At 40.8% G+C, this 25948-nt stretch overlaps 1 pseudogene; it reads left to right on the forward strand.

Moving 5' to 3' along the window:
- The first annotated feature begins 12994 nt into the window (after positions 1–12994).
- On the forward strand, positions 12995–25248 carry LOC145545636 (protein CFDP2-like; annotated as a pseudogene).
- The last annotated feature ends 700 nt before the right edge of the window (positions 25249–25948 follow it).

A 25948-nucleotide genomic window follows, 5' to 3' on the forward strand; every position in this document is an offset into this window, starting at 1 on the left:
TTTTCACTGCTGCATAATATATATTTATTGTTCAGTTGCTCAGTCATGTCCGACTCTTTGCAACTCCATGGACTGCAGCACACCAGGCTTCCCTGTCCATTTCCTGGATCTTGCTCAAACTCATGTCCGTTGATTGGTGATTCCATCCAACCATCTTGTCCTCTTTCATCCCCTTCTCCTCCTGCCCTTAATCTTTCCCAGCATCAGAGTCTTTTCTGATGAGTCAGCTCTTCTCATCAGGTGGCCAAAGTATTGGAGTTTCAGCTTCAGTATAAGTCCTACCAATGAATATTCAGGACTGATCTCCTTTATGATTGACTGTTTTGATCTCTTTGCAGCCCAAGGGGCTCTCAAGAGTCTTCTCCAACACCACAGTTCAAAAGCATCAATTCTTCAGCACTCAGCTTTCTTTATGGTCCAACTCTCACATCCGTACGTGACTACTGGAAAAACCATAGCTTTGACTAGATGGACCTTTGTTGGCAAAGTAATGTCTCTGCTTTTTAATATGCTGTCTAGGTTGGTCATAACTTTCCTTCCAAGGAGTAAGCGTCTTTTAATTTCATGGCTGCAGTCACCATCTGCAGTGATTTTGGAGCCCAAGAAAATAAAGTCTGTCACTGTTTTCCATTTTTTCCCCATATATTTGTCATGAAGTGATGGGACTGGATGCCATGATCTTAGTTTTTTGAATGTTGAGTTTTAAGCCAGCTGTATATACCTTTGATTAATATTAATTGCACATAATTAAAACTATTTGTGTAGCAAGCTCTCCAACATGAGATTTTGCTGTTCATTCTTGGGAGTCAGACTGTCTGATGATCCTATGGGATGGGCAGATCTTCCAGATATGTGTTTATATAAGGGACAGAGGACCATTCTGGGAGAAAACTCAACTTAAGGAAGGAAAGCCAAGAATAACAAATTATGCTATCTAATATTCTTAGTTCTTACAAAGCAGGTCATCTTGACCTGATGTCTGTCTGTATGCTGGTTCTTCCTCTCAATCTTCACCTCCAGACCCATGTTCTGTATTGAATTCTGGGGCTGGAATTCTGCTCTGCCAATAGAAAGCTCTAGAGGGGATGGGATGTAAAAGGAGAGAAAAGGGGTTGTTCCAGCTTGCCCTCGGTTCTGTGGTCTGACTAACAACATCTCACCCAAGTACAACACCTGAGTACCAGTCTCTCTCAGAGGTGCCAGAAACAGTAGGGCGACACCCCTTCTCAAAGGTCTGAGGGTCTCCTCCAAGCTCCTAGGCTATGAAAATCCCAAACCTTTCCTGTTGCCCAGGGTACGGCTGAAGGCAGCTTTCTGCAGTTACTGCTCTGCTCCCTTGGTGTCTTTTTTTGCCTTTTGGTTCTCCAATACCTGTTTAACCAATTCCCTATTATAAATTCTGTTAAAATCACTAATATGGCTGCTGTTTTCCTACTGGAGTCCGACTGATACACTTCCCCTCAGTTCTCCATGAACCCATACATGAATCTGAGAGGATGGAAGTGGAAAATGGAAAGATAGTTTTCTGCAAGAACAGTAGAGTTTTGTATCCCTCCTAGAGAGACTGACACAAGAATGAACCTGTTCTCTGCTTTTGACCACAGCATCTTCCCCAGGGTCTCCTGCAGGAGAATTCTCTGTGAGACTCTGTGGAATCACTATGAATTTTTAGGATTTAATATAGTAGTAACCAGTGGAGAAGGTCAGGGCTGGAGGAGACAAAAATCTGGCTGATATCCAGGCAGGTAGAGGCTAAAGTAGGTTAGGTCAGTGAAACAAGAGAGGTGGGGCTTTGGTAAACGGGAGGACAATCACCGAGTCAATAAGGGACAACTACTACTCAGTTCCAGCCTATCACTGCCACTTAGAAGTGCAGGGTCTGAATCTTCTACATTTTCTGGAAGGCTCAAAATCGATACTTTAAGGTAAAATTAGCGTGTGTGCTAAGTCATGTCAGTCGTGTCCAACTCTTTGTGGAGGACCTATGGACTGTAGCGCCCCAGGCTCCTCTGTCCATGGGGATTCTCCAGGCAAGAATGGAGTGGGTTGCCGTGCTCTCCTCCAAGGGATCTTCCCAGCCCAGGGATCAAACCCGTGTCTCTTATGTCTCCTGCACTTGCAGGTGAGTTCTTTACTAGAGCCACGTGGGAAGCTCAAATCAGTTAGCAACTAATTCATATTTTAAAAAGGTAACTGTGGAGGTCAAATATTACACATGTCAAGCACTATCTTTATATCCTTATAGACTATTGGTCACTATTTCTAAAATCTTTAGGAGCTGATAAGATTTATTCATGAGATTTGTGGGGGCCTTAGGAATACTTAATGATTTGAGGAGATGTCTTTTGCAAGGCACTTTGTTCTTAAAATTGTATGTGGGTAAGAACCAGTGACACAATTTATATTTAATCACGCAACTTCTTTCTGATAAGATGGTGAGCTCCCTGGGGGGCAAAGATTATGTCTAATTCATCCTTGTATTTCTAGCCCTTGGCATAATTCCTGGAATATAGTAGGTGTTCAATAAGTTTTGATGAATGGATGAGTGAGCTACTTACAAAAAAAGATAATGTAATGGAAAACACCACTTGGAAATTACACTAAAGTTCTACTCCTGGGGTTGCCATTAGCTGTGTGACTTTGAGAAACCACTTAACTCATCCAAGATTAATTCTCATCCATAGAGTGGATATGTTAATACCTAACCTTCCAAGATTTTCTTTTTTTATAATTTGTTAAAAAGCTCTCTTCCAAGATATTTTATTGTGTGTTTTCAATTTAATAAGATAATAAACGTGAAAGTGCTTTGTGGAGGTATTAACTAAGAAAGTGGGTTGGGGAGGGGTCCAAGTGTTTTGTCCTCCTTCAGTAGAGAAGGCATTAGCACCCAACGCCAGTACTTTTGCCTGGAAAATCCCATGGACGGAGGAGCCTGGTAGGCTACAGTCCATGGGGTCACTAAGAGTCGGACATGACTGAATGACTTCACTTTCACTTTTCCCTTTCATGCACTGGAGAAGGAAATGGCAACCCACTCCAGTATTCTTGCCTGGAGAATCCTAGGGACGGCGGAGCCTGGTGAGCTGCCGTCTATTGGGTCGCACAGAGTCGGACACGACTGAAGTGACTTAACAGCAACAGTAGCTGTAAATCTATAGTACAACTGGGTCTAAAACCTTGAGACAAAAAGTCCTAGTTCAATGATAGCTTGCCTGTCAGTGCTGACAGTAAATAATATATTGGAAGAAAATTCTCTTACTAAATTTAACTGTGTTTTCCCCAGAATGACTCTGCCCCGTTGAACATTTACACACCATTCAATGAAGAAAACCTTCCATGTTACCACATTTGCACAGCTCAAACCTTTTAAAGGGTTTTTAAAAGGATATATTTTGATTAAATTTCCTTTTCTGGAATATCAACGTTATGATTTGAGAAAATAGCCCTCTTCTGAAATGTGCTATTTGGACTTCTTCCCAGAAGCCACTTACTTTTCTTATCCTCCTATTATTTGAAGTAATGGAACCAGTGCTTTCATGGGACGCCAGGACTTAATGTGCTCGAGGTGTTTATGTGATGGAATGGGCTCTGGGTGCTACCAGAGGGAAAGCCGCTTCCTCCTCATTCCCTCGCTGACTTCCTGTTGCCTCTCTCCGAGGCCTCCACAGCATCTGCGTTCAATAGTACAGCACCGAGGCCCCTCTGCCTTTTGTTTCTCCCTGCGCCCCCACTTTGCCGTCACTCTGCAGCCAAATGTGGGTGTCACCCAGTGACAAGGGAGCAAAGGTTAATTTACTACAGTGAGTACAGATTCCAGGAAAACAAGCTTCATAGAGTTAGACTGATTATAAACACATATGTTTGCTATCCAATTCATTCACTTTGACCTAGCTAGGTATAACCATTAGGCTTTTTAAAGAAAACTTCTGTTGTACTTCTAACCTATAGAGTTTGGACTTGTCAAGTCTCTGCAATTGTGGGAGTTAATTCCATAAAATAAATATATCTGTACCTATAAATTAGGTATGTACAGATTATAGTGATAGAGATATACATATACAGATGTTGATATATAGATATACATAGAACCAACTATATATATAGAATTATATATATAAGCCAACTATATATATATATATAATTATCAGAACACATCCTGTTTGTTCTATATATCTGTATGTATGTATCTACATTGCTACACACACACGTATATCACATTGGCTGTATTTCTCTGGAGAATCCTAATATAAAATCATAAAAGAAAAATATATAATTAAATTTCATCAGAATGAAAACTTCCACTCTTTGAAAGATACCATGAAGAAAATGAAAGTCATGACACAGAATGGCTTATATCACACACACAAATATATATACACACACACATAAAATGACAACCGACTCCAGTATTCTTGCCTGGGAAATCCTCTGGACTAAAAAGCCTGGTGGGCTGCATTCCATAGGTTCACAAAGAGTTGGACAGGACTAAGCACACAAGCATGCATGCATATACATTAAAAGGACCCATATTCAGAATAAATGAAGAATCGTAAAACTCAATAATAAGGCAATAATAAATGACCGAGATCTGAACAAGCACTTCACAAAAGACATGTGTGAATGACCAATAAGCACATCAAAAGATATTCAACCTTAACAAAAAAAGAGAGGAGAAAAATGATAATGTTATTAGCATCAAAGATAAAGCCAGGCACTAGTTAAAGCAGTGGGGACAGATTTTACCAGGCAATACTATTGCAGTAGGAAAGAGTTCAGTGTGAACTGAAGTCAGCACTGACTTGTGCAGAGGTGTTGGGCGTTTTAAAGGGAGTGTGGGGGAGGGAAGTGGGAGGGGGGTTCAGGATGGGCAACACATGTACACCCATGGCTGATTCATGTCAATGTATGGCAAAAACCACTACAATATTGTAAAGTAATTAGCCTCCAATTAAAATAAATAAATTAAAAAGAAAATGGTGTGTGAGGGACAGGGACGGGGAGCAGTATGGGCTTGAACAGGTCATGGAGGGAGGAACTGATGAAGAGCAGAAAGAGGGGTTAGTTGACAGGACCAGGCCATCTGACTTGGTTAGTCAGCCCTTACCCAGAGGAGAGACAGACTTGTCGTGTCTTTACCACAGGGGGCGGTGGTGGTGATGAGAGTGAGGACCCAGTGAAGCTGGGCCCATGGGGACTGGGAGCGAGATATGAGTTGTCCCCTTAAATGTTTGCCTGTCAAAGAAATGGCTTTTGGGTCCTAGAGACAACAGTTTTAGGTGGTAGATTTTATATCCCAAAGCATAGAGGAAGGATTTGTTGTTGCAAAGTTTCTACAGACACTTCTCTAAGAGGTGATTCAGAGGCCTGTCTGCCTATCTCCATGTTAAGGGGGAACGTGGTCATCCTAGGGATGAGATGGTGGAAACTAGGCTAGTGTTCACTCAGGGGTCTTAGTGTAGGGTGGGCAAGATTGTTTGTGCGAGGAGTATGCTGTCTTTTTAGGGCAAAGATGAGAGTGCTCAGAGAAGCCTGACTAGAGTGTGTTCAAGGAGATAGTCTTTACTGTTAGTCGTTAGGAAAATGTGAACTAGCATGTCGATGAGATAGCGTTACAAATCTAGAATTGCTTTTAAAAAAATATGACAATAGCAGGTGTTAAGGATGTGGGGCAAGGGTTGCCATGGGGAATAAGAAGTGGTGCAAATTCTTTGGAAAACAGTTGGATGGTTTCTTGTAAAGTTAAGCATATAGTTACCATATTACTGAGAAATTTTGGTTCTGTATATTTACCCAAGAAAAATGCCCATCAAAAAATAAACAGTAAACAAACTGCGTATATCCATACAGTGGAATCCTACTCAGCATTAAAATGGAGCAAACTACAAACACCACAGAGAGGTGAATCTCAAAATCATATTACCTGAAAGAGCCAGTTGGAAAAAATATATACTGTGATCTTATTTATATAAAACTCTACAACATGCAATGGGCTTCCCTGGTGTCTCACACGGTAAAGAATCCACCTGCAATCAGGAGACCCAGGTTTGATCCCGGTGTTAGGAAGATCCTCTGGAGAAGGGAATGGCAACCTACTCCAGTATTCTTGTCTGTAGAATTCTAAGAACAGAGGAACCCAGCAGGCTATGGTCCAAGTAGTTACAAAGAGTCATACACAACTGAGTGATTAACACTTTCTTTCACAAAGTGCAAACTAACCTATGATAACAGAAAGGAGTGGGGAAAGGAGTGCCTGGGGAAGGAGTAGAGGGAGGGATAAGTTTCAGAGAAGCAAGAAGAAACTTTTGGAGGTGGTAGAAATATTTAGTATCTTGATTGGGATGATAGTTTCCTTTGAAAACTCATACATCACATATTTTAAATATATGCAGTTTATTGCATGTAAAGTATTAGAAATTAAAAGGCCATTGATGGAAATATATATTTAGCACCTTTATTAAACTGAGGGACAAGAAAGAATTTTGCCTGTAATTGTGGTATCTAGATCACAAATTGCAAACATTTTCTATAAAGAGCGAGGTAGCGTATATTTTAGGCAGACCACATACCACTTCTGTAGCAACTTTTTTCTTTCCTTGCCTCTTTCCTTTTTTCCTTCATCCCTTCTTCCTTCTTTCCTTTCAACACTTTAAAAGTGTGAAAACCATTCATAGCTTTCAGACCACACAAAACAAGCTGTGGACAAGATTTATTTCAGCCCAAGAGGGCCAATACAATCATCACTTATTCATAATTTGTTTAATATTAAATTTTCAAAATGGACTCACCTTCAAGGTGTCTTTTGGTAAGTGACAATACATTTGGAAGGCTGATGAGGCAGGCGGGTCTCATCTTACTGCTGGGTGGAATCTCACTTCTGGGGAGCTGAAGTGAATTTCCACACAGTAAGCCAGGGCCACCAGACATTAACTGGCACGTTCCACTTTAAGGAAGATATAATAAACTGGGAAGGAAGTATAAATGGCAACCCACTCCAATATTCTTGCCTAGAAATTTCCATGGACGGAGGAGCCAGGTGGGCTACCGTTCATGGGGTCGCAAAGAGTCGGACACGACTGAGTAACTAAACACAGTGTTAATATAGCACCTTTCCAGTGAAGAAGGCTGATCATTTTTCATCATGTTTGTATTTCTCCTAAGGAGTCTGTAAATTTTGTTGGGCGGGAAATAATCGACATTTTAGAGATTTTATAGCTGGCCAAACCAAATTTCCTTATTTTATCTTCACAGTGAACTCTAGCCTTGGTATGCTTAAAATCTGTCACCCCACAACCTTCTTATTTGGCTTTCCTGGTAGCTCAGACAGTAACGTATCTACCTGCCTGCAATGTGGGAGACCTGGGATCGGTCCTTTAAATAATCTGAACTTTCTTCTCTGTGAAATGCATTTTTAATCATTAAATGAGTTTGTAGACAAGCAAAATTTATAAATATTTTATATTAAATCCTGATGGTATTTGACCTACAGGAAGTAGGTCTGTAGCACTCTTTTGCCCTCTGTCACCAGAAAGATTTTCAGTATGAAATTCTGTAGCACATGTATAGCATATACAATGTACTTTATTAACAAAGATGGTATAATACTTTATGCTCACCTTTTCCTCATGATTTCTTTATTTTTGCTTTTTATTTATTTATTTTCATTTGGAGTATAATCGCTTTACAACATGTTAGTTTCTTATGCTCACCTTATTTTTAATAAAAGAAGAAAACAATCATGCAAAATATCTTTAATTTTCCCTATAAAAGTTCAGATACCATCTTTAATATGTTTTAAACCAATTCTTTAAAATTAGTAACCAATGGGATCAGAATTCATTTTCTTTAATTTGAAAATTAGAGAAAATGAAAAAGTTTGTGTAAAAGGCAATTTTTCATCCTAGAAAATTCGTATTCATAGATAATGAAAAGAATGTTTAGAAAGTTACACAAGAAATTACATATCCTCAATAGAATAAATTACTAGATATATTTATATGAAAACCCAGTGTAGATTCGTGTTATCGTATGGCAGAAACCAACACAACAATGTAAAGCAATTTTCCAACAATTAAAAAGGTAAATGAAAACAAGAAAACCCAGTGTTCTTATCTATCATCTCCCTTCAATTAAAATACGAAAATCAAACCACATGTTGGAAGAGTGAGTTACATTGCTTGCTGTTTTCTTGATGTAATTTACTTGGGCATGTGTATAAGCTAGGGATAGTTTATCTAGTTTATCCAGAATAGTATTTTCCCAAGTAAGTTTACGCAGTTTCAGCAGGAACTCCTTTTGGGGTAACCACAGTGGTTAATAAATCATTAGAGAGAATTCACTTTGTGATAGGTGTAATTAATAATCAAGACTTTCAGACTCATTCTGTAAAGTCTTTTATACTAAATTACTCACATTTCTAAAGCAATAGGAATCAAATTAGCAGTAATCAAATTACTCACATTTCTAAAGCATATATATTTTTGCAGGAAATACAACTTGTATTGAGGATAAATATCTTGGAAGCTAATGGCCTCTTTTAAAATGATTTTGCACTTTTCCCTGATTTGCAGGGTAATTTGCTGCAGAAATTGGGTTAAGCTATTGGAAATTTTTGTGTGTGTATGTGTGTGTGTTGATTTAATTCAGAAGAGAAAGAAATAGGAAAAATGGCAAATACTGAAAAAATTTGAAAGAAGTTTCTGAGTTTAAATCTTATTAGGAAAGAACAAAAGAAAAAATGCATCACAAGATATTTATTGGGGCATGCTTGAAGAATCTTGTGGTTTTATAATCCTTTCTCTCAAAATATACATTTTGAAATCAGCTCCTAGGAGAGCTGCTTCTTCAAAATGCATTAATAGATCCATCCCACCGTATGGAAAATTAGTGTAGAGCAGGTAAGGGTTACCTTTCTTGATAAGGGTTGATTCACATCTCTCTCAGAACTTAGTTGGTCCTATGAAAATTTACAAGGAAGACATTCTGGCGAGAATTTTGATATCTCTTGTGTGTTAAGCTAAAGACAAAAAGGCTGCCTAGTAAAATCAGATGGGTTTCCCTGGTAGCTCAGGTGGTAAAGAATCTGCCTGCAATGCAGGAGAACCAGGTTTGATCCATGGGCTGGGAAGATCCCCTGGAGAAGAAAATGGCTACCCACTCCAGTATCCTTGCCTGGAAAATCTGTGGACAGAGGAGCCTGGCTGGCTACAGTCCTTAGGTCACAAAGAGTTGGACACGGCTGAACGACTAAGCACAAAAATCAATTATAAATGTACAAACCACATTGTATAAATGTACACATGCATAAATGGGAAATCCTGATATTTCAGATTTGTTATCATCCTCTGTGCTCTGGACGGTCTGAGACCCACCTCTGGTGGCTTTGTCCAGTGCTGGTGGCAGCACGTCAGATTTCCAAGCAGCATAGCAAGGCATGTTACGTGCTGCTGAATTTGCTTCTTGATGTAAAGACACAAAGGGCAGTCACTGGCATCCAAGAAAACTCTCTGTTCTTGCAAGCAGTGTCTTACCATGGCTTGGTGCCTCTGGGAAACAGGCAGCCAGTATCACTGATACTTTTTCAAGATACTCAGATGCCAAATTATCTTAGAGTACACATACACACACACATTCACATTACATGCAAATTAAAGAGAGAAACCTTTCCCATCACCTCATCATGATGGAAATTTTATAGACTATAAACAAATACTAGATAATGAAGGCAAACTTGATTATTTACCATAGTTTTTGATTAGGCCAGAGAAGAAATAGTTGTTGATTCAAATTTTAATGCAAGCATTATGTCTGTAAGTTTAACAAAAGAAAAACAACATAGAACCTTGAACAAATATCCTCACGCTCAGATGATAACTGAACAAAATGAGAGCTAATTTCAGCGCGGGCACTAGTAATCCAGAACCATAAGCAAGCATAAAGATTCCTACATCATGAGTCCCTCATGCAGAACAAAATCTTACAGACGATGGACCCTAAGAGCCACCTGTGGGAAGCTTAGAACCTTGGCATTCAAGGTCTTCAGACTGCCTAGACGGGAGAGTGCCACCAACATGTTTGTCCTTTTGACTCAAATATCTTGTTTCTTTATTTGCAATTTTAAACATACTGTGGTATTTCACATCCATCCACACAAATGTCAAGGCTTCTAAATTTTTTTAAAACCACATTCCAAAGGAAAGAATAACGATAGGAAGTAAATTGTAAGATGGCCTTAAGAAAGACAGGGAATAAATCACCCCGCCCCCAGTACATATTTTCCAGTGCATGACTGGTAATTTTTTTTAACAACACAAGAAATAATACAGGCATTGGCAATTTTGACAAATGTCTTCAGAGTCTGCCATGAAGTCAACGTGCTGTCCTCAGGATAGAGAGGTGTGTGTGGGGAGTTCCCATGTAGTTTTCTTAAGATCAGAGAGATTTCCTTGTCTCTATTCATTCATCCAACTCAAAGTATGACTCAACTTTGCTTAAAGTGTAACACATTTAATACATATAATCATACACCGCTGAACTAAGTGCTGTTACACTGAGTATAAAATTTGTTGTTGTCATTTAGTCGCTAAGTCATGTCCAACTCTTTTGCGACCATGTGGACTGTAGCCCACCAGACTCTTCTGTCCATGGGATTTCCCAGGCAAGAATACTAGAGTGGTTTGCCAATTTCTTTCTCCAGAAGATCTTTCCTACCCAGGGTTTGAACCCATGTCTCCTGCATTGCTGGTAGATTCTTTACCACTGAGCCACCTAGGAAGCTGAGTATAAATTAAAAACACTAAAAAACCTCTCATTGCTTCCTACTGTATTTAGAATAAGTTTAAAAAGAAAACCTCAGCAACTCTGGAACATGGCCGACAAGGTCCCACATGATTTGCCATGTTCACCTCACCTTCTGCATCTCCTTCCCTGTGCTGCAGCGATACTGACTTCCTGTCCACAGAACATATGAAGCTTGTTCTCACTTCAGGGCTCTTGTTCTTGCTGTTCCTCCTTTCCCGTAATCTTTATGTGATTGGCTGGTTTTCATCATTTAGTTCTCAGCTCAGAAATTGCTTCCCAGAGAGGCTTTCTTGTCACCATAGCTGAAGCAGCTAGCCCTCCTGTCAGCTCCTTCCAATCAACCCAGTTTTATTTCCTATGTAGCACTTTCCATTATCTGAAAATATTTACTTTTTAGACACTTACTAATGTCTAGCTCCAGCCTGCCTACCTGAACTTCTTCAGTATAAGCCTCATGAAGGTAAGGACTTTTCTATCTCATCATGTTGACCCCAGGACCTAAATAAATGGCCTGGTGCAGAGGGGAAATAGGATAGTTGAGTGAGTTGAGACTAGATGAGTTAGGACAGCTTCTAAAGCATTGAATGGTTTCAGAGTCACTTTTATCACTCATTCATCAGACTACACAGTCTTCCTCTAGGCCCTAACCCTAAGTAATTTGTTAGCCTGCGTTAGTTAGGGTAAGAGTTGAACTTACCCTTGTAAGAGTAACAGATCTCTAACAGTTACCAGAGAGAACCTCTATAACCTCGGTGGCTCACAGCCTGAGTTTCTTTCTTGCTCTCACCACACTGCAGTGTGTATTTCTGGCTGATTGACTTTCATGTGCTCATCTGGGGACCTGGGCTGCTTCCATCTTGGGGCTCTACCTTCCTCTAGAAATCCTGTCTTCATTCAGTTAACAGGGAGGGATGCAGACTGGAGAGAAGATGGACAGTCGTGTTAACAATTTCATCCACAAAGTGGTACCTGTCCCATTGCTCTTGTTCCATTGGCCAAATTCCATCATATAGGTCACATGTAACTGCCAGAGACAGTAGGGAAAGTAGGGGAGCTGAAAGCCAGGAGAAAAGGAAATAGAATTTGATGAATGCTGTTAAAACTAAGTCAACAAGGAGTCTATTGGACTGAGGTGGCTCTCATGGCCCTCAAAGGCAACAGAAATCTAAGCCTGTAAATGCCCCAAGGTTATGAAATCAAAACACAAAGGATAGCCACTCACAAACAGCCAACTCAGCTCTAGCTGTAGTCAGTCAAATCATTTCCTATCTTTGCTTCCACGTTATCTCTGTTGAAGGCTTCCCCTTGATCCTGTCTGTGGAGCTCTCCTAACCAATTGCAGTTTGGCATTGAGATTCTAGTCACTTTTTGTTTAATAAACTCTAAAAATATTTAATATGCCTTAGTTTATCCTTTAAAACGCACACAACATAATCCTTAAGGAAAGACTATCCTCTTGCCTGCATCTTTAGTTATGGTCCAAACTGTTCTTAAAGAACCAGAGCCTTCCTTTTGGGTTCACTTCTGGTTGTAGGTCCTGATTCAACCAGTTGGTCTTCCTCTCAGATGAACCCCCTATGTCCCTGAAATCTTGTTTGCTTTTATTTTCTTTTATCAGGTGATGTTCTTGATGTACTTATTAAACTTTTATTTTCCTGCCTGTGAGCATCTGATACTGGTTTTCTTAGTCTTGGTCCACTTCCCCTTGATCATAGTTTCCTTTAATAGCTTGTGCCTTCCATCTGTATTTTTCATACCCCTGACTCCTCACATCATGTCTGCATTAGCTTGGTACAGCTCTGTCACCCCTCTCATCCTCTGCGTTAGATCATTTGCATTCAGTTCACTCCTCTTTGCAATCTCTCCACTGGGAAGACTTTCCATACACTTCATGTTAACCGCATCACCTTTCCCTCTAAGAAGTCTACAGTACTTTAAAACTCCCTTTTATGTTGTAGCATCATCTTTATGACAACTGATTGTCACATTTTGGGTAGTTTTCCATAACCATTTATCAAAGCCTGCTTTTATAATAGCCTTGTTGTGGTAAAGGGGCTTGAATAATTCAGTGAAGCTATGAGCCATACTATGCAGGGCCTTCCAAGATGGATGGGTCTTGGTGAAGAGTTCTGACAAAATGTGATCTTTTGGAGGAGGAAATGGCAACCCACTCCAGTATGCTTGCTGTGAGAACCCCATGAACAGCATGAAAAAGCAAAAAGATATGACACCAGAAGATAAGCCCCCCAGGACAGAAGGTGTCCAAAATGCCACTGGGGAAGAGTGGAGGTCAACTACTAATAGCTCCAGAACTAATGAAGAGGCTGGGACAAAGCAGAAGCCACGCTCAATTGTAGATGTGTCTGGTGGTGAAAGTAAAGTCCAATGCTGTAAAGAACAATATTGCATAGGAAACTGGAATAGTCAGGCCTGTAAATCAAGGTAAGTTGGAAGTGGTCAAGCAGGAGATGGCAAGAGTGAACGTCTACATCTTAGGAATCAGTGAACTAAAATGGATGGGAATGGATGAATTTGATTCAGGCAACCAATATATCTACTACTATGGGCAAGAATTCCTTAGAGGAAACGGAGCAGCCCTCATAGTCAACAAAAGAGTCTGAAATGCAGTACTTGGGTGCAGTCTCAAAAATGACAGAATGATCTCAGTTCATTTCCAAGGCAAACCATTCAATATCACAGTAAACCAAGTCTATGCCCGGATCGATAATGCTAAAGAAGCTGAAGCTGAATGGTTCTATGACGACCTGCAAGACCTTCTAGAACTAACACCCAAAAAAGATGTCATTTTCATCATAGGGGACTGGAATGCAAAAGTAGGAAGTCAAGAGATACCTGGAGTGACAGACAAATTTGGCCCTGGACTGCAAAATGAAGCAGAGCAAAGGCTAAGAGAGTTTTGTCAAGAGAACACGCTGATCATAGCAAACACCCTTTTCCAACAACTCAAGAGATGGCTCTATGCATGGACATCACCAGAAGGTCAATACTGAAATTGGACTGATTATGTTCTTTGAGCCAAAGATGGAGAAGCTCTATACAGTCAGCAAAAACAAGACCTGGAGCCAATTGTGGCTCAGATCATGAACTCCTTATTCCAAAATTCAGGCTTAAATAGAAGAAAGTAGGGAAAGCCACTAGACCATTCAGGTATGACCTACCACACATCTGCTATGATTATACAGTGGAGGTGACAAATAGATTCAAGGGATTAAGACTGGTAGACAGAGTGACTGAAGAGTTATGGATGGAGATTCATAACATTGTACAGGAAGCAGAGACCAAAACCATCCTGAAAGAAAAGGAATGCAAGAAGGCAAAGTGGTTGTCTGAGAAGACTTTACAAATAACTGAGGAAAAAGAGAAGAAAAAGGCAAGGGAGAAAAGGGAAGGTAATACCCAGCCAAATACAGAATTCCAGAGAATAGCAAGGAGAGGTAAGAATGCCTTCATAAATGAACAATACAAAGAAATAGAGGAAAACAATAGAATGAGAAAGACTAGAGATCTCTTCAAGAAAATTGGAGATACCAAGGGAACATTTCATGGAAGGATGGGCTCAATAAGGACAGAAATTGTACAGACCTAACAGAAGCAGAAGATATTAAGAAGAGGTGGCAAGAATACACAGAAGAACTATACAAGAAAGGCCTTAAAGACCCAGATAACACAATGGTGTGGTCATTCACCTAGAGCTGGACATCTTGGAGTGTAAAGTCAAATGGGCCTTAGGAATCATTACTATGAACAAAGCTAGGGTAGGTGATGGAATTCTAGCAGAGTTATTTAAAGTCCTAAAAGATGATGCTGTTCAAGTGCTGCTCTCCATATGTCAGCAAATTTGGGAAACTCAGCAGTGGCCACAGGACTGGAAAAGGCCAGTTTTCATTCCAATCCCAAAGAAAGGCAATGCCAAAGAATGTTCAAACTACCGTATAATTGTGCTTCTTTCACATTCTAATGAAATTGTGCTCAAAATCATTCATGCTAGGCTTCAGCAGTATGTGAACTGAGAACTTCCAGATGTACAAGCTGGGTTTTGAAGAGGCAGAGGAACCAGAAATCAAATTGCTAACATTTTTTGGATCATGGAGAAAACAAGGGAGTTTCAGAAAAACATCTACTTCTTCTTCATTGACTACACTGAAGTCTTTGAGTGTGTGGATCACAACAAACTGTGGAAAATTCTTAAGCAGATGGGAGTACCAGAATACTTTACCTGTCTCCTGAGAAACCTGTATGCAGATCAAGAAGCAACGGTTAGAACCAGACATGGAACTACACATTTGTTCCAAATTGGGAAAGGAGTATGTTAAGGCTTTATATTGTCACTCTGCTTATTTAACTTATATGTAGAGTACATCATGTGAAATGCTGGGCTGGATGAATCACAAGCTGGAATCAGGATTGCCCCCCAAAATATCAACAGCTTCAGATATGCAGATGGTACCACTCTAATGGCAGAAAGTGAAAAGGAACAAAAGAGCCTCTTAATGAAGGTGAAAGACAAGAGTGAAAAAATTGGCTTAAAACTCAACATTCAGAAAACGAAGATCATGGCATCTGGTCCCATCACTTCATGGAAAACAGATAGGGAAAATGTGGAAAGAGTAACAGACTTTATTTTCTTGGGCCCCAAAATCACTGCAGATGGTGACTACAGCCATGAAATTAAAAGACATTTGCTCCTTGGAAGAAAAGCTATGACAAACCCAGAGAGCATATGAAAAAGCAGAGACATTACTTTGCTGACAGAGGTGCATATAGTTAAAGTTATGGTTTTTCCAGTACTCATATGCGGATGTGAGAGTTGGACTATAAAGAAGGCTGAGCACTGAAGAATTGATGCTTTCAAATTGTGGTGTTGGAGAAGACTCTTGAGAGTCCCTTGGACTGCAAGGAGGTCTAACCAGTCTATCCTAAAGGAAATCAGTCCTGTATACTCATTGGAATGACTGATGCTGAAGCTGAAGCTCCAGTACTTTGGCCACCTAATGTGAAGATCTTGCTTATTGGAAAAGCCCCTGATGCTGGGAAATATTGAAGAAAGGGAAGGAGACAGCAGAGGATGAGATGGTTGGATAGCATCACCAGCCCAATGGACATGAATTTGAGCATATTTGAGGAGACAGCAGAGAACAGAGGAGCCTGGCAGGCTACAGTACACGGGGTCACAAATAGTTGGACACAACTTAGCAACTGAACAGCAACAACAGCAAAAATTATGAAGGGGAAATACTGTGTGTGTTTGGAGTTAAATAGATCTGGATTTAAATTCATATTCTAATTTAAGTGAATCATCTCATGGAGATGGTGTTGATGTTATCATACGAATTTATTTTGAGGATTAATTAAAATAAGAGTGCTTAGTGTATAGTAGTTTATCAATAAATACTAGTGGGTAAATCCACTGCCCTTATTTATTATTTCTATTCATAGGTGGGAAATGGGATCAGTAATATAAGGACTGGCAAAATGGAATAAATGACTAATTTGACATTATGATAGTGTGTAGTCTCTGAATGAAAGTTTTGCTTTGCAAATGAGTAGTCAAAACTTAGGAACTGGTTTGGTTCCTGAAGTCTGCAATCTGACAGTAGCAGACTAGGGAAAACCCAAGCCACCAAGCATAGGTCTGTACAGGCTGTGCACTGCCCAACTTGAGGGGCGGGGGAGGCATTCCCACAGCCAGTGATGTGAATGATACTTCTGGAAGCCGACCAGTGAAACAGTCCTGGGGAACTTGGATTTGGTTGAAATAATTTTCATGATATCCTCCATTACAATTCAGTGAGATAAGATTTAGGGTGTGCCTTAAATTACTCAAACTCTGCTTAATTATATTTGCTTGTTTTAGAAATATAAAACATGATAGTAACAGAGACTCAATCATAAATGTTATTTAATTAAATTTAATTATTTTTCAAATGTAGGACAGGCTGTCGAGTTAATACAAACTCATTGATCAAGTGGAAGAGAAAATTAGAGCATTTTTGTTCTTGATAATTCTTATTTGATAGTCTTTGAAAACAAGACATAGAATGGTTGATTTGCATCACTCTGTTTCTACAAATTAAAGGTATTTTCCTCCTCTTGTTTATTTTTTCTAACTTACTCCAGTTGAGGCTCCCCTATAGCACAGACATGATTTCCCAGACCTGCTTAGACAAACACCATAAACGAATATGTTTCAGATTTACAGATATTAGTATACTGTAAGTGTCATGGAAAAAGTGAGAGAGTCAATTCCTAGGCAGGTTGATAAGAAGTCTGGGGGTCCCCAAGGAGAGAGAGGTCTGGAATTCTCAAGGAAGAGGAAAGGACAAACTTTTTTTTCCCTCTACATTCCTTAGTCTTAGTCACATAAAACGTTTTTATCTTTAAGCCTCCAACTGATGATTACACAACAAACAACTCAATTTAAACTCTGTACTAAGGATTATATAACAACAATGTGTCCTGCTTGAGGACAGTTTCTCCTTCCTGAAAACCTTCGGGGCTAATCCTGTTATCTTAAAAATGTAAATTATGGGAGTGGGTCTAGTAAGATTTTTACCTCAGGACATTCTTTGATTCATTGTAATAACTAACTAAATTGCTAATACTAGCAAGGGGGCACTCTTTCTGCCCCCTTCTGATGTCTATGTCAGAAGCTTTCTCTATCTCTTTTATACTTTAATAAAACTTTGTTACACAAAAGCTCTGAGCAATCAGGCCTTGTCTCTGGCCCCGGATTGAATTCTTCTCCTCCGGAGGCCAAGAATCCCGGCATTTTTTGTGGTTTAGCAGCAATCTTTCATCTTGGGGGCTCATCCAGGATTCTTCAGGACAAGGTAAGGATGCTTGGAGCTCTAGTTCTTTGTTCTCCTAACAAACATGTTTTCTGCTGTACTTTACTAACTCTACGGTGTGCTTGTGTGAATGAATGACCCGCCCTGCACTCAGCAGGTGAGGAGCCCAGCTCTGCGGTTCTGTAGTGACCTCATACGGCATGACAGAAACCTGTCGGGGTTTATACCAACCTGCCAGTGCCAAGAGGCAACCAATGTCTCCTTCGGGGACCGACCAGAAATGGGCAAAGTGTGTGGACCAAACTCTCCTTTCTCGATCAAACTTTTCAGTCTCTTTGACCATTTCACATCTTCTTGGGAATTAGAACTGCTAACCTGTCGGATCATAGACTTTCAAGGGACTTGTGATCTATGCTGTTACTGTGTACTGTTACTTAGGCCCAAACTTGGATTGGTAGTCAGGAAGTGCCTAGCCTCGCTAGGAGTTGAAAGTTGAGAAGCCAGATGGAGCTCTAGCTCCAAGAGCATCTCTGAGGTTAAAGGTTACTCAGATTGGAAGTACAGTGAGTCTCTTCCCTTGGTAATGCTAACTCTTAGTAGACCAGAGGAGACTTTCCAGTGGCTTTTGTCCCAACTCCTTAGATAGTCTTTCTGTGGAATCTGTGGGAATGAACTGGAAGGACTCTGGCCCTAATAACTCGAGGACAAAAATCACTTTTTCCTCCCTGGCCAGCCCTTCACCATCTCTTCTGCTATTGCTTATAATGGTGTGGTGACGCTTGGAAGGAACATCTCAGTTTTATGTTTGTACCAGTCTTACTGTGGTCAGGAATATACTCAGGGTCATGCACTGACACTCAAGTGACGAATGTTGCCCCCAGCAGTCTTAGCTTGGGAGGCATTCCGGAAGGTTACTCTGATTGCACCCCGGGTGGCATCAGAGGCAAGCAAGGTTTCAATGGTGAGGAACTGGACATCAGCCAGGGATGCGATCAGGTCTGCCCCTGGTGCATCTCCACCCTGTCTCAGTGGCAGAACCGGGAGGGATGAGTACGGCGCCTGTGTCGGTAAGAGACAGACTGAGTCCGACCAGGGAAGGAAAGCTTCAGTGTAGGTGTAAAGTCTGTCTACACCCCCATCTAGAGCAGGGAGGGATGCCTCTGGTAGAAAGATGGCACTGGTCGCTTTTTTTCTCTCTTACAAATGGGAGCTAACAATTCCAGCCTCACTCCTTTGAACTGTATCCTGAAAAACTGGGATAGATTTGATCCCCAGAGCTTAAAGAAGACACGCCTGATCTTCCTATATGATACCACATGGCCACGGTATCCATTGGAGGATTGCAAACGGTGGCCGGTTGGAGGGTCTCTTAAGTATAATACTGTTTTACAATTAGACCGGTTCTGTAGAAAACAAGGGAAATGGGTAGAAGTAGAATATGTGTTGCCCTTTTTCTCTCTGCGAAATATGCCAGACTTATGTCCTAAAGGTATAGATTTGGGTGTAAAACCTTCAGCTCCCTCCTGTCCTCCTACTTTGCCCCTGTACCCGGGGCTCCCAAGCTCCCAACTGAGCAAACTGAAAGTCAGGGACACCCCCTCCCTCCCCCCCAACCCCCCGGCCCAGGAAGGGTTGCCTTGGTCTCAGTAAAACCCCAAACTGCGATTCAAATGGCCCAAGTAGAGGTCCCAACAACCCCTGTCTCAGTACGACCTCAGACTACTCTGGTTTCAGTAGAAACTCAGACCATCGAAGTAAGAGAAGCTCAGACAGCAAAAACTAAGGGTGGAGTACGGGATGAGATGGAGGACAGGAGGCAAAGAGATAAAGAAAAGCAGGTTTCTCCAACCTGTCCGTGGGATCATATGCGCAGAGCAGCCAGAGAGGCTGAGAGCCACACAAGCTGTTGCCTCTTCATGAAGCACCCACCGGGGGAAATAATCCGTCTATGAGAGTTAATAAGCCCTTTTCTTATCAAGAAATACAAAGAATCAAGGAGGATCTGGGAGACTATTTAGAGGACCCAGAAAAATATATTAGCACTTTTAAAGGCGTTACTCTGCTTTATGACCTTACTTGGAAGGATGTGATGTATATCTTGGGGCAAACGCTGACTCCTGACTCAAAAACTCGAGTTTTGGGGAAATCGGTTGCTTATGGAGATGAATGGCTTGGTAATGAATCAGTAGGGAAAGGGGAGGGTGAGATAGCCGCCCTCCCCACTGGGAATCAGGCAGTCCCAATTACAGAACCAGATTGGGACTATAACATGGCCAAAGGAAGATGGGATCAGAGTCATTTTGTCAGGTGTATTCTTGAAGGACTCAGACAAGTGCGTGCTAAGACTTTAAACTATGCCAAATTGGTGAACATAGAACAAGAGGAGAAGGAAGCTCCTGGTAAATTCCTAGATAGACTGAGAGAAGCCCTTCGCAGATTTGCCGAGATTGATCCCGAAAGTGAAGAGGGAAGAGTGATCTTAAAAGATAGATTTCTCACTCAGTTGGCTCCAGATATCCGCCGTAAGCTATTAAAATGGGCACATGGACCAAATCAGTCTTTAGAAACTGGCTCAAACAGTCTATTATGGTAGGGAATGTGAGGGAAAGAAAGAAAGGCAGAAAAAGACAAAGGAACAGGCAGAAGCCCTCGTAATGGCTGTAAGAACCATTCTTAAACAGTCTGAGAAAAATGCCCAAAGGGACCCGGGTGAAAAGGGATGGGCTTACTATTATTGTGGAAAGGAGGGTCACCTCAAGTGGGATTGCCCTCAGGCATCTAAGCCGCCCCTGGCTCCATGTCCGGTCTGCAAAGGACCACACTGGAAGAGAGACTGCCCCCAGAGGCGTAGGTTTCAGCGGGTGGACTCTCAAGACAACTAGGGCTGAAGGTGCCTGGGGGTCCCCACACAAGCTCCCATCCTAACTACTCCTGAGAAACCCCAGGTATTAATAACTGTGGGGGGCCAATCCATCCCGTTCTGATGTCTGTGTCAGAAGCTTTCTCTATCTCTTTTATACTTTAATAAAACTTTATTACACAAAAGCTCTGAGCGATCAGGCCTTGTCTCTGGCCCTGGATTGAATTCTTTTCCTCCAGAGCCCAGGAATCCCAGCATCTTTTGTGGTTTAGCAGCAACCTTTCAAAAGGCAGCCTGTTATTTGAAATGATAAGTTCTCACTGGAGTAACTGGTATGGATTTATATAGTTACTGTCCCTGCCACCATGTGGTTATGGATGTTTTACAAATTTTTTATCTAATCCAAAGAAAACAAATTACGGCAGTTCTCTCCTGCATAGTCAATTAGAGGAGCAGATGTGACTGCTCAGAGGCAAGATCTTTCGGGAGCCATTGCCTCTGTTACCAAAATGGAAATGGGACTGGGTTCTTGGGGCTTCCTACTTAAGGGCTCTAATTACATTTACCAAAGAAAAAAAAAATTTTTTTTTAAACATGACTGCCGCTTTTTTGGCAAAGGTTTAGAAGAAACTATCTAACAGTCTATTAAAGATGAAGGCAACATGATTAAATGTCATTTAGTATGAGTCTTTTACTTCTTTAGCTGTCAGGGCTTTTTTTTTTTTTTTTTGGCATGGGGGAACGGTTCCTATTTTAATTTTCTCAGTCCAACAAAAGTGAAGTTGCTGCTACTAAAGCCGGCTTTGCTATTTGTCTCGTCCTTCAGTGTTTTTACAACCCCCAGGCATCTGACTCTGCCTTTCAGATTCAATTTAACCAGAGAAGAAATAACTTGAAGATGGCCTTGTTAACCTCTTATGTTATCAAATTAATAAAAGCTCTCATCCCTGTGTGCAGCCCCTCTATTGTCCGCATTTTTATTAGGAAAAAAAATTTCTTTTCTCCAGCTTGGATTTGCGTGTGTTCTGGCTTTAACCAAGCTCTCTTCATTTTCTAAATAGGAACTTCATGCACATAAAATTAATGACAAATCTGATTAAGGTGATTTGCATAAATTAGACATTTTTATTAATTTTCGAGGACTTATCTCTACAAAAGAGGACCTATAAATTTGGATGCTAATTAAGCCAGGATTACCTTTGTTAATGAACATAAGCACATATTAAGCTTTTGTAATGAAGCAGAGGGTGCACATTTCTGGGTGAAGACACTATACTATAGGTGCTGACAGAAATCATAAAACTGTGATATTTCACAAAACAAGATGGCTCATTTATATTAAGAATATTTTTGTCAGGCTATTTTTTTTTTTTTGGATCAATTAAAGCAAAAGAACAGGAGACATCTTTCCTTTGAAGAAAGAGAGGTTTGAAAGGAAAAGAAGGTCTCCTGTTTCTGAAATAAAAGTAACATGAATAACTCATCCCAAGGAGAAACCACTCTGCATTTTTAATTGGCTCCTGATTACAATGGTCTTGCTCTTCAATTGGCCTTAATTTAGGTATACTTTCCTCTGTATTTCTTCAGCCCCTGTAATGGGTTCTTAGTACATTTGGCTGTCTGCATTGTTTTTTAAGATTTGTTTTTCATTGGAGACTATTTTTAAATGTTTTTATTGAATTGGTTACAATATTTCTTCTGTTTTATGTTTTTTTTTTTTGGTGCTACCTGGCATATAGCTCCCTGACCAGAGATTGAACCCTCACCCTTTGCGTTGGAAGACAGTCTTAACTGTTGGACCATCAGGGATTTTCTTGTCTGTATTTTTTATGTATAGATACTTTTTCCTTTAAACATTTTTTAATTTTATTTTGGAGCATAGTTGATTAACTATGCTGTGTTAGTTTCAGGTGTATGGGAAAGTGATTCAGTTATATATCCACATGTATCTGTTCTTTTTCAAATTCTTTCCCCATTTAGGTTATTATGGAATATTGAGCAGCATCCCCTGTACTATACTGTAAGTCCTTGTTGGTTATCTGTTTTAAATATAGCGGTGTGTGCATGTCAATCCCAAACTCTCATTCTATCCCTCTCTGCCCCACCCTAGCTCTCTGCAATTTATTGATGCTAAAGACAGATGTGGAAAACTTGAAGCAGGTCAAAACAAAGTCATTCAAGAAAATTACAAGGTCTAAAAAGAGAGTGCATGGCCAGCCTGAATAGGATTCTGAAGAATGTAAAATTTTTCTCAGGATTCAATCTCTCTCTGTAGGGCTTTTCTTTTTCTTCTTTTGCTTTTCCTGCATGCCCATGTTTCATCTTCTATTTTTTTTTTTTACATTCTCCGTAAGGTATCTCCTGTTTATCCTCCCTAAATTCTCAGGGTGGGCCTGCTGTAACTAGGAGTGCCCTATGCTCTGAACAATCCCCCATCTCTTTCCATCCATCAGACCTACTTGTTCTATGGTCCAGGGTTAGCTCAGGACCCGACCTGATGATGCAAAGAACAGAGTCAGAGGAAACACTGGCTAGAATGAAATTGAGAGAGTTTCTTTCCTTAAAGCAGCAACATGTTGTTTTAGACTCAGGTCCAAGTTCTGCCTATAACTCTTTCCAGATATTGAGTGGAGTCATTTCAATTTCCATGGCTTCAGTTTCTATATCCATAAAAAGGGGCTAATTGAGAAATTCAAAGAAGACCATGTAAGAGCAAATATTTGAGGGTTTGCTATATCTGTCACTATATCAGTTTGCTATATAAGTTAATGCAGCATCTCATGGACTACAGTGCACATTGCTACACTAGCTTATAGGTGAGAAAGAAGACATGTGGAGATACTGATTGATATAAGCCATCATCTCTCTTGTCTGGAATACAGCAATAGATTGACTGACCTCCCTTTCTTTCCCCCTTCTTTCTGCTCAGTCTATTCTAGAACACAACAGGCAAAGTGATCCTGTTAAAACTTGAGTTAGATCTTGTTCTTCCTCTGCTCAGAATCTTCTGGTGCCTTCCCATCTTACCCAGAGCGAAAGCCCAAACCCACCCTGTATGCAAGGTCCTGGCTTGCCTCTCTTTATCTTGCTTATTCCCATCAGTTACACTGCTTCCTTGCACCCTCTCACCCTCCCTCTTTAGGAGCCATCCTGCTGGCTCCTTCCTCTGCCTGAATTTTTTTCTGCCAATTATCACCATGGGCTCCTTCACGTTCTTTTCTCAAAAACCACCTTCTCTTCATTCACCTTATCTAAAATGACAGCCTTGTACCCTCAAGACTTTTTATCTCCCTTCTCTGCTTACACTTTCCCTTTTAGCACTATCATAGTCTAAAATTCTTGTAGTTACTTACTTGTTCATTCTCTCTCTCCCCCACTAGCTCATGAGTTCCATGAGATAAGGAGGGGCTTCTGTTGTGTTTGTTGCTTTATCTTTAGCTGGCAAATTATGGCACAATAAATATTGGCTGAATGAATGAACTAACTTTCACCCCTGTGTCATACAACCAGTAAGAGATAAGACTTGATCTCAGGCTGTTTTCAAAGCCTTAACCACGGAACTTTACTGCTTTTCAAACTGTAAAATACTAAGTAAATGATAATTCTCATGGGTCATTTAGGAGATAATGGTGGAGTATGGGAAGAACTCATGTGCCACTCACCTAAGCTGCGAGTCTGGGTGGATTTGATTGCCTGTCCAGGTAGCTCAGTGGTAAAGACTCTGCCTGCCCATGCAGGAGCTCCAGGAGATGCAGGTTTAGATCCCCGGGTCAGGAAGCTCCCCTGGAGGAGGAAATGGCAGCACACTCCAGTATTTTTGCCTGGAGAATCGCATGGACAGAGGAGCCTGGTGGGCTACAGTCCACAGAGGTGCAAAAGAGTTGGACACAACTGAGTGACTGAGTATGCATGCTATTACCAAAGCACTGGTTGGGAGTGTAGGGCTCCCAAAAGGGAAGACTGAGGTTCCCTCCAACCACTGTTTTTCTATTTTCTATTTTTTAACCTTACAATATTGTATTTGTTTTGCCATACATTGACATGAATCCACCATGGGTGTACATGTTTTCCCCTTCCAGAACCCCCTTTCCACCTCCCTCCCCATCCCATCCCTCCGGGTCATCCCGGTGCACCAGCCCCAAGCACCCTGTATCATGCATTGACTCTGGACTTGCGATTCATTTCACATATGATAATTTACATGCTTCCATGCCATTCTCCCATATCATCCCGCCCTCACCCTCTCCCATAGAGTCCATAATACCAATGTTTTTCTTTCATATCTCTCCTGTCCAGTCACATATGGAGTGGCTTAGGTAAAGTCTAGTCTGGGAGAAGACCAGACTTTGAGTCATAGTTGCTATGACAAGATCAGGGCAATTATAGCTGCCACTCCCTGCTGCGTTTCTATTCTATTGTTCTTTCTCTCCCTTCCCTGCCTTTTACTTTCCCTTTCATCCAGTTTTCCCAGTTCTACAACTGTTCCATAGCCTGAGGATAGCACTCCTGGTTTTTGCCTTGCTGTGTTGGTAGCATCCAAAGGAGATGGTTGATCCGGTCTGGACCAGATCAAGCCTCCCTAAATCCTTCCCAGCTCTGAAATTATGTGTCTGAAATCTAAAGTATTTGTACATTAATAAAATGCTGTGTTCACACTATGTCCCAAACTCAGAGACTGAAACCAAGGGAGAAAAGAAAATTGAAAGACCAGACATTGGTCTAGAGGTGGAACAGATTAAAGGTGGTTTAAGGCCAGCTGTGTCTTCTTCCATCATTGGGTGATCTGTTCCCTAGTCTTATTTAGAACCCAGAAGCACTCAGTCAATAGCCTGTTCTTATTCTCAGGGATTTCCTACTGCAAAATTGCTTTGGGTCTCATAGTTCACTCACAAAGCATTTTCTCTCAGGCTTGAGTTATCTTATTAGGGCTCTTTTCCCAGCCTGGTACAGATGGAGATACGCACCTGACTTCAACTGTTCACCCTCCTGGGTCTCTTTGCTTGCTTAGTAGACATTTTTGGTCTAGTTCTAGCTATTCAACAGTTTGTAAACCATTAACTGCAACTATATTAAAGTTTTAAGAATCAATTCCTAGGATTCCAACAAAGGGTTTCTTTATAACTGCTACAAGAATAGTCATTTTTGGAGGGGGGAGAAACTGTAGACATTTTAGGAAATCCAGCTTAGAAATTTTTAGGGAAATGTTTCAGGTGTAACAGCAGGCAAAAAAATTATGGCATGTCCATATGCTTTTCAAAACATTGAGTTCACTCAGTCTATTTTTAACATCAAGGAATAAACGATCTGATTTCATCTTTCTTAAAGAGTGGGAGTCCCCTTCCTTTGTGACTTTCTGGTTTTGCTTTTAGTCTCCCTCTATGAAAACTCCCATTGCAGCCACAGAAGACTGGTGGTTTGACATTCCAGAAGGCTTGCTCCATATAAGAGTGGTGTGAATAGGGTTTAGCAGCCTTGAAGTGAA

Source organism: Giraffa tippelskirchi, chromosome 4, assembly GCF_054371585.1.
Source record: "Giraffa tippelskirchi isolate mGirTip1 chromosome 4, T2T-mGirTip1v1.2.pri, whole genome shotgun sequence".
Lineage (NCBI taxonomy): Eukaryota > Metazoa > Chordata > Mammalia > Artiodactyla > Giraffidae > Giraffa > Giraffa tippelskirchi.